This window comes from Ptychodera flava, chromosome 3 (genome assembly GCF_041260155.1).
Source record: "Ptychodera flava strain L36383 chromosome 3, AS_Pfla_20210202, whole genome shotgun sequence".
Taxonomy (NCBI): Eukaryota; Metazoa; Hemichordata; class Enteropneusta; family Ptychoderidae; genus Ptychodera; species Ptychodera flava.
Genome location: NC_091930.1, coordinates 39,572,748 through 39,585,154, shown reverse-complemented (window position 1 = coordinate 39,585,154; position 12,407 = coordinate 39,572,748). Strand labels below are relative to the sequence as shown.

The window sequence follows — 12,407 nt, the reverse complement described above, 5'->3', positions numbered from 1 at the left end:
GTGAAAATTTACAAAACCTAAATGTTTTATAAAATTGCAAATATAAGCATTTCAACTATTTCTACACTAAATCCATGCTACCTGTGGGTGGGTCTCTTTGGCCACTCTTATGGCATATTTTGCCATGACATCGAACTCCTGAATGTTCGAAAAGAAGTAAATTGTCGAACATAAATTAGAGCACGATTGGAACTAATTTGGGATAATTGGATTGTGAAGTAATGCCAATTTAATGCACAAATGTAATCTCATCTGCTTTTCTGTTTACATTATACACTTGTTTTTGTGAGTAATTTGTATTATCGCAACATTCAACTATGTAGCACGTAACTCTTTTGAGAAATTTAAAAAATATGAAAATCAAATTATCAAAAAATTAGTTCCAATTGTGTTGTAGACAGACTGTATTTTTATCCCTGTAATGGTATCACTGAAGTCAATGTTCTTATTCTTCCTACTGAAGGTAGTGAGTATCCCATGCAACACTGTAACAAATAGAGGCACTAAAATTTGGCCTCTGAGAACAAAGCAGGACATGACATGTTCGAAAATATTTTCAACTTAAAACAATGTACCAGTGCTAAACATGTTTCTCTACTATGGAAAAAGTGAAGAATGAGATAGATTTCTGAGAACAGTCATCTTCGCGCTGAAGTAAAGATATGGATAATAATGGAAATATCAAAGACAAACAAGTATACAGAACAGGAAAAATATATTGCATGTATTTGCTATAATTATAAACTCACTTGTGTATTTTGGTCTTACAAATTAGGAAGCTGCAAAGATAGCAGATTGACTATCTTGTGCCCATTCAATTTAGAAATGAACAGCAATGGTTTAAATGACAATGTTGTTAACAGTATTTATACAGGCATGAAACATTGTCTTATGTTACACATAATAAGACGTATGTACAAAAATTTTTTTACAGAATGTGAAACATCAAACGGATTCAACCATTCACAGCTACAAACTAGAAGAGCTACAAATAATGAAGAAACAGATATCCGGTGTTCACTCAGAATATTCAATGACTGATTACATAATCTATAATCATATGTCACTCCTCTCTTTTTAAAACAAATCCAGGAATATACAATGGGTACATTTATATTAAAGTGAAACGGCAAAATAAACACGCCGAAATCTTTAAGTCAAATGTGTAAAACTTAAACCCATGAAAGCCATGTGAGACTGATTAACTATTTACTGGACCTAAAATGTCAAGCTTCTCTTACTACCATATTCTAATGCTAAAACGCTAAATTATTGAATCAAACCACTAAATACATAACCTTTGTTTAAGTTGAACATTGTGTATAGCTTGAAATAGCCAAAACAGCTTTATATTGATATCTTCACATAGAGTTCTTGTTCTTCAGATGAATTCACCTTTAAATAATCTCCGCAATACTGTACCTCACTATCTACACACTATATTTTGCAATTGTAGGATTACACAATTGAGATGTTAGATCCATATTTAACCTCATAGGTAGGCATCGGGCTATCGACTAGTCCGCTTTCCTGCGTACCTCCGAGAGTGGATCGGAGGTACGGAGGCAAGCGGACGTGTAGGATTCTAGGCTACGTCATGCTCATTAAAATCATCCACAAATTGATAACAACAAATGTGCTATTTATCACATTTCTACAATGAGGATTGAGTATGTCACTTTATGATTAATGTCTATGATAACATGATATGATGATGTAATCAACTATTTGTAGCCACATTTAAAGTTATACAGTCACCTGTAATCTAAATATGCCCATATATGGGCAAAAGGGGCGTTCCTTTGTATTAAAAATGCCCATGTGAGGGCGCTGTTTTTCAAAAAGTGGCCACCCGCTTAAAGTCTGTGATTGGTTAGATTTTCTTTTTCCATTGTAACTGTGGCTAATTTTGAACAGGTGACAGTATACCTTTAAGTGATACAAGTTCCTATCTGCAGGATGAGTAGACTAAAGAGCGCCCTGTGAAGGATGAGATAAAGCTGAAAGACTGTCTTTCATTTGATATTTGATTCGGTTAAAGCTGAATTCGCTAATGCCTTGAACAAAATCTTCATATGCATAACTTTAATTTGCATATTTATTATAGTCCTTTCAATAACAACAAATCCCCCTCCCCCCTATAATGTACAAGCAGAGGGTAACATTCCCCCTGTGAGAGCATCCTGGAAAAAACGATGGTCACTGAGCTCTTTATGGTCACATTACAATGAAATTGAAAATAACTGCCATATTCTGCGGACTCATATTTCTACAAAACAAGATTGTGCAAACTTTGTTTTCTCCACTGGTCGCAGAATGAGTCGCACAAGTATCAAACCAGAAAAGAGACTTTTTAAGGTGGTATTTAAGCAATAAAGCACACCCAGCGATGGTATACTACGAGATTTTGACCAGTTCATGACATATATGCACATGCGATAGCGAGTGCATATATGAAGAGAACTGGTCAAAATCGAATGGTGTACTGTCGTTGGGTGTTATTTATCGCTATTGTATCATAACAGTATATTGAAATGCTGGCGTTGAACGTCATAAACGGAGTTTTGCTCAAGCTGAGAGCTCGCGCGTATACCAGCCGTGGTATATTGCCCAATATACCACGGTTCTTTTGCGTCTCGACCAATCAGATCGATGTATTTGCACCATCAATATACTGGTATGATATAATACTAGTTACAATCTGTCTATCAGTTGTAACTTTTTGAGTAGTTGCACATTGGCCCTGTTTTCTTTCTTTGTTCATCTTGCTTTCTCTTCCGTGTTTCATTTCATGTTCCAATACGTCTTCAGAATGACCTCAAAGATCTGATGAAACAAATTGAGCAAGGACTGCATGTCCTGCACGGCCAATAAAGACAGGTCATCATCAGAAATGAGGAAGAGAAATGGAAACAGACAGTGCAAGGCCGAGGCCTTTTGCAAAAATTGACACAGTATCGCCCGGTTCACCAGCTGCCATTGGGGTAGGTCATATTTCACTCCATACATTCAAACCAAAATCATACTTTTAAAAATAAAAGGAAATTATGCAGCACCATAACTGTAAATGTGGTTTGTACACACAGAGTAACAGTGTAACAATTTTGCAAAAGTTGCTACATGATTGCTTGAAAACTGTGACCACACCAACAATGGAATTACTCAACTCCGTTCACACAGTCATATTGTGTTGCTGCTATACCAATATAACTTTTACATCGGTGTTATAAAAGCAGTTTCAACACTTGGCGTCAGTCTAGCATCAGACCAACTTTTTCCTGATCCAGAGCAGTTTTGGGGCAGCCACAAATCCGCATCAGCCCACATAAGTGTGTGTGGACGTGTAACGCCGGCCCTGGTCCCTGATGATCTTCAAGTTTGATCGTCAAGTTTACATTCACTGGACATTTTGAATCCAGTCTTTATCAGCCCATGTTGTAAGAAAGATATTTTCCCACAAAGTTTCACTTTGCAAACAAAGCCATGTCACCCAATTCACTGCGCTGGTGTTTGTACAACCTAGAGGTGCAAATGTTGACAACGATGTTAAGAACACCATGATCTGGTTATTTATCTATCACCGACATATCCAATTACAGTCCATACACTCAGTAAAGATGTGCCAAAGTTGTCTCCGATGTTTAACATAGTCAGTGGCAGTCATATAAGGGACCGTTCAGTTTTTACGGCCGGGGGGGGGCGGCAAAATCTTGTCGCCGGTGTTCAAAAAAATATAGACCCCCCTGCATTTTTCGCGAAAAAATGATGACCCCCCCTTTGTCTGATGAAAAAAAATTGATGCCCCCCCCCCCCCCCGCTGAAAAATAACCAAAACCCATATGTCAAATTTACCCGCACGGTTTGGATTTGAACTCCGGTACGCGGCGCACTTTATTCGTGTAGCAGAGATGCCAGTGCACAAACTTCTCAACCACATCCATGCAAACGTCTGTTACTTAGGAAGACTGTAAGGCAATTTTAACTTCATTTCCATAGACAACTTATGTCCATGGACATTGTATAAGGTAAACTTTATTGGAGTGGTTCGCCAAAGGCAGCCCTCCGGTAAAGAGGGTCATGGGCCATTACGTAAAGTCAACTTTATTCTAGTGGGCAACCAAAGGTGGCCCGCTGGTAAAAAGAGGGTCGATCATGGCCATTGCACGAAGTAAACTTTACTGAACAGGGCCGCTGAAGGCGTCCGGCCGTTAAGATGGTCATGGGGTATTACAATAAAGTCAATTTATTGTAGTGGGCCGCCGCAGGCGGCCCGCCGGTAAAGAGGGTCGATCATGGCCATTGCATGAAGTAAACCTAATTGGGGTGGGCCGCCAAAGGCGTCTGCCCGTCATGGGTCATGGTAATACATAAAGTATATTTATTGTAGTGGCCGCCGAAGGCGGCCTGCCGTTAAAGAGGGTCGATCATGGCCATGGCATAAAGTGAACTTTATTGAGGGTATTATGTTTTTGAAAATATGGAGACCCCCCTTTCCTACCAGTGAAAAAGTGATGACCCCCCTTCGCGGATTCCAAAATTATGATGACCCCCCTGGATTTTGCCTCCCCCCGGCCGTAAAAACTGAACGGTCCCTAAGCTGTTCTTTTGCATAATAGGTATATGACCGACCCTCTCTCTATTCACATCCAAACACATGTCGTTCTTATTAGCATATCAGTGGAAGTCAGAGTCCGCTGCCGGAGTGAAAATCTTGAGTAGTCATTGGAAAATTAACCGAAATATGTTAACGAACCAGAGAGATTTTGTTCATAGAAGGAGTTAAGGAATGAGCAATAATCAGAGTTCAGGCAGGTATAGGTCATTATATTGAATTACGCTCACTTTGGTTTATTTTGCTGTTCAAAGTCCTCGCTAAATTGGGCGGTGGTAAATTGACCCATTTTTGATACAAGGTGGCTCGCAGCTATCCGTGGCGGGGTTGACCTTTTGATGACCCACATAGACACACTCTATCCCGCCCCAGATAACTGTGTTTCCTTTTGGGGTTGACCTTTGATGAACCGCATAGACACACGCTACCCGACCACAGATAGCTGCATTTCCACAGCTCAAACATCAATAGTGCACATAATTCTATTTAAAGATTACTATGTCCTTGCTTTATTTAAGGTCCCTGCCATACTTGATAATAATTTGATATCCTAGTATTATTTTCATTTTTAATAATGTTCAATGACGGTCGATTGTTCTTCATTTATGCACCTTTATTTTTGTTATTTTAGGGTCTGGTCAGTGGTGATACTTTACTGAAATTTGGGTCAGTTACGACAGAAAACTTTCGAAGTCTGCAGAACATAGCTGAAGTTGTTCAACACAGTCAAAGGGTTAGTGTTGTTAGTTTTTAGCTTGCCATTCTTCCTGAAATATGGGAACAGAATTTCGATGACAGCATATACCAGCACATAGTCAGTGCATATGTGCTGTATTATTGAGGTATCCCTGTCATGTCTGTTGACAAAAAACCTGTCAAGTTGTACAGTTAGTCAGTAAAACATGAAAACTACCCTGGTTAAACTTCCAATGCATTATCAGGTAAGACTACCCCTTTGAGTGCTTTGATTTTTTTCCACCAAAATTTCATTGCAACATTTTACAACCAATATTTGAGAGGAGGAGCATGGTTAAATTTCTGACTTTGAAGGGCTGGCCAATAGAGGGCACTAAAACAAAGTCATAGAGAATACACAAAATTATTGTTTCATTTTGTGCTTTCATGTGCTTTCACTTCATAAAATTTACAATTGTTATAAATTTTTCTGTTGTTTTTGAAATTTTGGATCAAATGGACATAATTTTTCATTGACTACAGTCTTTGTTCACGATTTTGGCAAAACTCTAATAAAAAAGTGTCTTGGCCTGAAGAAAATTGTCTGCATGATAATTCATAGAGACAATAAAAATCTACTTTATGGTTTGTGGCCTGTGCTCTCAAGGGAGGTTAACTTAAAAAGTGTAAATGGTACACGGTTCACATAGACACACATAAAAATCCATGCAATACTCTTCTCTGATGTTTCATTGTATCTATTTTATGACTAAACTTAGAATGTGTTTTTTCCGATTTATGTACTTATTTCGATATTTTAGTTGTTTCTTTGTTCATTTCTTCATTCATTAATCTATCAGAGACCTGTCAGTGTAACAGTCATCAGGAACAAAGAGCTCATTCACCTTGGAATAACACCACAGCCATGGTCAGGGAGGGGTCTACTTGGGTAAGTCCCATTACATCTTGTGAGTTCTAAATGTCCATAGAAAGTTGAACTCTTCAAGACCAAAGATCTCCTATCAAAATTTTGACATATTACAATGGGGAAGTCACCAATCTGCTATCAAAAGAGACCAGAGGATTAAAGTTGATAATAGATGGCTTTCTCATCATTCGAATTGACCAAGCTACAAACTACCCCACATGCGCAAACATGCATAGAAATACATGTAGTTGCTTATGTGCTAGGTGCACATGTGTTTATTTTGTACCGCCATCACGTGATGTCTTTGGTGTAATGAGTCTGTAGAACACATGGCGTCCTTTTCTTTGCAGAGTAGAACCATGTGCAGGTTGAATGTAGAATGATGTAAAAACACTTTCAGTCCAAGTTCTCTCATAGATATGATCTAATGCGCCTGAATAGTTTGAATATATCTGTCATTAGTTTTTGAAATGTAAAAAAATGCATATTGTTGTCCAGTCATTTGAACTTTAACTCTCCCAGTATATTTTAGACATCACTGACAGAAAATAGCCTTCATCAACAAACTTCAAAATGATGAACAGAATTTTGATTTCTGTACATAACTGAATGCAAATTTGACTTATTTCAGATGTAACATTGTACCATTGAGTTCATAATGGATAACTGTGAGAAGTTTGAAGATTACTGCATCATCTCTTTGTTCTCAAAAACACTACTATCAATAATTGTACCTCTTGATTCAGGATATTTATATTTTACTATACTATTTGAACTGTCAAATTCAAATATATTAATTGATTTGAGACATTGCTGTACATATGTGTTATTTGATTGGCATTGTCAAGAAATAAAGACTGCAAAACTTATCGTTACTTATATTGTAATTGTCATTGTTTGTTGATCCATTCTAAACTTTGTTCTGCAATTTTGTCTCATTACGGCAAAGCTCCATTAACTTAGGGATACCCTACTTCCTAGAGGATCAATTTCACAGACCTGCCTTTCCTACAATGGCACTACAATGGACAGCTTGATTAGATAAACATAACAATGGAACATTCACACCTTGGGGGATTAAAAGTCTTATGTTTGTCACCCGAGTTGGTCAGGCAAGGTACCATGAAAGTTAATGCAGTCTTCCCCTAATGATTCTACATCCCACACAGATATTTGACTTTAGTATACGAACTTCAGCTTGAATTTGAAACGTTTCTGTAAAAGTGTTAGTCTACTTGAATCAAAACACAGGCTGATGTGTTATCATAGCCTCCAACTTCTTCAGTGAGGTGTGAGAGCCAGCTGAACCGTGAGCATACATGAATTTCAGACACAATACCACTGAGGGCGCTATTTTCATCACTTGCTCAAACTTTAGCAGGGCCTTTCAGTCAATGCTTTTATACCATCTGTTTATCTTCATGCTAGTGTGGTTTTCTGCGGTAAATTAATCATAACTTTGGAACGGTTACCAAAATTGTAAATCACACAGATGTGATGTGAGGTAAAGCAAGTAAAGTTCCATGTTAGTCAACTCACAATCCTGGAAATACTTGCTCAGAAAATAAACACACAATAAAACAATGCCAAAGGTCATTTGAGTGGTTCAGCTGTGCTCAGACAGGCACTGAAACAGAGCTGTGTGAAAATATCTGGTGTGAGATGAGATAACACTGACTTCATGACCGGATATTTTCATATTCACTTACAAGATCAGGTATACTATGGCAAAAGTGAAGATAATTTTAAGACATTTCTTTTCCGTAGACATTTAGAGCCAGCAAGTGTGTGTGGTTATGCCATCATCTTGTACACCATGACCAGAACATGACAATCAGACATGTTGTGTCTAATACATTTTATTACTAAAATATACAAAACGACATCTACATGAAATCTAAAATTGAACAATGAACATTTACCAAAACCTAAGATGCATACAAAATATGAGCATTTCAACCACAACTATACTCAATCCATGCTACCTGTGAGCAGGTTTTGTTGGCCATCCTTTTGGCATATTTTGCTATGCCAGTATTATTGAAAAATATTGCTGAACATAAAGTAGACAGACTGCAACAAAATTCATTGAATCATATCACTGAAATCAATGTCCTTTATTCTGCCAGATGAAAAGTAAGCCAAGCAACACTATCAATAGAGGTACTAAAAGTCATATCTTTGAATAAATGCAGGACATGAAGACATATTCTGAAAATAATTTCATCTAAAGTACAATATATGTCTGCCATTCATGTTCCTTCACCACAAAAGATGAGATAATTCTAGAGACAGTTTTCGTAGTTTCACGTTCAAGATACAGATAGTGATGAAAATAATATAGACTGTAAAATTGTAATAAAACAGGAAACATGTTCAATTTTGTTTTCGTGTGGACAGATAATAGATATAATCTACTCATGTATTGCATGATTACAATTTTAAACTCACTTGTGGGTTTTGTTCTTACAAATTAGAATACTGCAAAGATAACAGATTGACCAGTATGATATGCACATTGAATTTAAAATTAAAGGCAGTATATCAATTACAAAAATAATCTTTCATACTAAAGTAAAACCAACCGCCAACATTCCAAACATTTTTACAGAGTCAGAAAAATACTAAAACACATGTATTTGCTGCATGAGAATACTACTGAATGCCTTCACCAATGTGTTTTCAGTCAGTGTGATGGAACTCTGAGAAATGTTTATTGTGTTTGCACAACTTTCACAAAATTTCAAAATTCTAGTAGCAATCTCTTGGAGTGCAATTTAAGCACTTGATCATGATTGTCAATACAAAACTTTATTGACATAAAGGGGCAATATTCAAATATATTAGAAGTATTTAAAGTGAATAATGATGGTATTAAATTGTAAAATAATTCATCCTTAAGCAAAGTAAAACCAATTCTTTTGCAAAATTTTTACAATGTCATAAAAAGTAACAAGACACATGGCGTTATTTGTATTTGCTGTTGGAGAATACTAATGAATGCCTTCACCAATGTGTTTTCAGCCAGTGTGATGGAATTAGGAGAAACATTTATTATGTTTCGTACAAATTTTCTTAGATTTCTAAATTCTAGCTACAAGCTCTAAGAATGCAATTTAAGTACTTGATCACTATACTGATTGCAAAAACTGTTCATTAATGTTTCCATATATATTTACACAGATTTCATTCTTTTTCCAGCAGGGAAAGGGTTTGAAAATACCGGTAGTTACCTTCTGTCATGCCTAATTGCTTACATGTACAACAATCTTTAACAAAATGTGAAACATCAAATTGATTCCAGTATTCAAACTTACAAACTGGACAAGCTACAAAAAAGAAAAAGATATTCTATTTTCACTCAGAACATCCCAGAGGAGATTACATCATACATACTTACATGTAGCTCATCTCTTATTTAAAACAAAACTGCATGAATATACAAATGCGTAAATCCATCTTTAAATATGCTAGCTAAACATATCAAATCTTTAAGTTATATCTGTGAAAGTCAAATATATGAAGGACATGTGAGACTTACTGTACATAAGATATCTCTATGTTCTCTTACTGCCCTACTTAAGTACCAAGTCACTGCTAAAATGCTAAATTATCGCACAAAACACTGAATACAGAACTCTTTTTCAATATTGTATGTATATGGCTGTATAAAACCTAGCTGGCTATTGACATCTGTATGGCGGGGTACATTTCATGTTCTCCAGATAACTGAGGAACCGTTATTTCATTCTATACAATCTCATCTACTCAACATATTAATATCTGTACACTGTAATTAACTTTCCCAAGGAACATTGCAGGTAAATAAACGCGCTGTTAATAGTTTACAATTACACAGAGATACATTTAAGATGATAGTTCAACATTCAACACCAGAAGATTGATTACGGGCTATCAAATTGTTTGCATCTTATTCTGCTTATTGAATAGTAAATCACTGAAATCCATTTTGATACAGAGTGTATAACAAAATCCTTTCAGCATCTGATCAAACCTAACTTTTTTGCTGAAAATAATGTGCTGTCACAGCTATATTATGGGAATGAAAACACGACAAACGAACAATCCACTTAATCACTCTGTTATGATGAATATTTCTGAATGCAACATGTTGGCAGGGGTTAAGACATCTGAGTGGAAATTTATACTAACTTTTTCAAAACTATTTTGTGTTTTGTTGTCGTCATTTCGTAGTGCTGTGAAATATTTCACAGGTTTTAACTTGGATTTGGCTAAAATACACAACTTCTGTGCTATATCTTCAATCTACATGTATTATTTTGGGAATACCATCCCAATTTTACATGTGATGATTTTCACGATTTTGCTGGATCTTTTTCAGTAGGAGGGCGATAGCCAGAGGTGCTAGGCTGTGGAGATGATGGTAGCAAAGTTTGTTCTTTATGCTGTGCTCTGTGATATGACATTTCTTTTGAATGTTGCTCTTCTTGGGAATAGGACATGCTTGATTTGGCAGACTTGTATGTTGCTTTTTCTTTCTCTGAAGCAGCTTCACTTTCTTCCAAGCCTGTCACTGATGAAATACCTTCACCGTAAGACATTGTACCACTGTCTCCTGTGTTATTATGACTAAGATCAAGATGAGTAAGTCTACGCATTGACCTCATCACTTTACTCAATCTCTTTGCACCACTGTCTCCTATGTTATTATGACTAAGATCAAGATGAGTAAGTTCATGCATTGACCTCATCCCTTCACTCAAACTCTGTGCACCACTGTCTCCTATTTTATTATGACTAAGATCAAGATGAGTAAGTCCATGCATTGACCTCATCCCTTCACTTAAACTCTTTGCACCACTGTCTCCTATGTTATTATGACTAAGATCAAGATGAGTAAGTCCATGCATTGACCTCATCCCTTCACTTAAACTCTTTGCACCACTGTCTCCTATGTTATTATGACTAAGATCAAGATGAGTAAGTCCATGCATTGACCTCATCCCTTCACTTAAACTCTTTGCACCACTGTCTCCTATGTTATTATGACTAAGATCAAGATGAGTAAGTCCATGCATTGACCTCATCCCTTCACTTAAACTCTTTGCACCACTGTCTCTTATGTTATTATGACTAAGATCAAGATGAGTAAGTCCATGCATTGACCTCATCCCTTCACTCAAACTCTTTGCACCACTGTCTCCTATGTTATTATGACTAAGATCAAGATGAGTAAGTCTATGCATTGACCTCATCACTTCACTCAAACTCTTTGCACCACTGTGTCCTATGTTATTATGACTAAGATCAAGATGAGTAAGTCCATGCATTGACCTCATCCCTTCACTTAAACTCTTTGCACCACTGTCTCCTATGTTATTATGACTTAGATCCAATAATTCAGGGTTCAGATACTTTAGCCATTGTATAAAGTCTTCAAAGTCCTTGTCAGTCAAGTGTTTCCATCTGGCAGATACGTTTGTCAATTGAGTCATTTGTACAATATTGGTAAAAGATATGACATTTAACTCATCTGAATCAAAATCAATACCTTTAATTGATGACCCACTTAATTGATCTTCAATGGAAGAAAAAATGGCCTGTACAAAATGTACATTACTGGCAACATTGATGAAAGGTTTACTAGTATGCTGCCGATGAATGTGAAGAAGAAATTTTATGTCTGGCATGCCAAGGTTTGTGTTACTAAAATTAATATATTCTAGTCTCTTAAGTGAAAGCAGTGTATTTCCCACCACTTTTATGCCATGATTATCAAGTTTACTTCCACTAATGTCCAAGTGTCTCAAACAACTGAAGTGTTTTAAACTTTCAGCTAAGAAGGGGAAAACGGCGGGGTTCAACGATGCAAATGTTAAACGTTCCATATTAGAAAAAACTGATAAATCATTCAACACACTCTTGTAATCAGTTTCAGACCACTCTACATTCTTTGGAATTTCTACATTGGTAATATTTGAAATGGTTTTGAAAAAGACCTGCAAGTGTTCATCCTTTAATGTCAGGTTTTCTCTTTCAACATCAGGTAAAATACCGGTAGCTGATGTAGGAAGTTGGTTTGCAATATAGGGAATTATTTTTTGAAGCCCACTCAAATTGTGACTTACGTCAACGTCACAATTAATATCATAGTTTTGTATTTCAGATAACAGTGTCTGTACTCCAACAGCACCAACTTGATTTGAAGTC

The 12,407-nt window shown here is 36.5% G+C and overlaps 1 long non-coding RNA gene across 1 annotated transcript; it reads left to right on the top strand.

Moving 5' to 3' along the window:
* The first annotated feature begins 2,904 nt into the window (after window positions 1-2,904).
* LOC139129991 (uncharacterized) lies at window positions 2,905-6,987 on the top strand. Its single transcript, XR_011551736.1, has 4 exons — window positions 2,905-2,984; window positions 5,244-5,345; window positions 6,148-6,236; window positions 6,847-6,987. It is a non-coding gene; the product is annotated as an uncharacterized lncRNA (long non-coding RNA).
* Window positions 6,988-12,407: the final 5,420 nt, after the last annotated feature.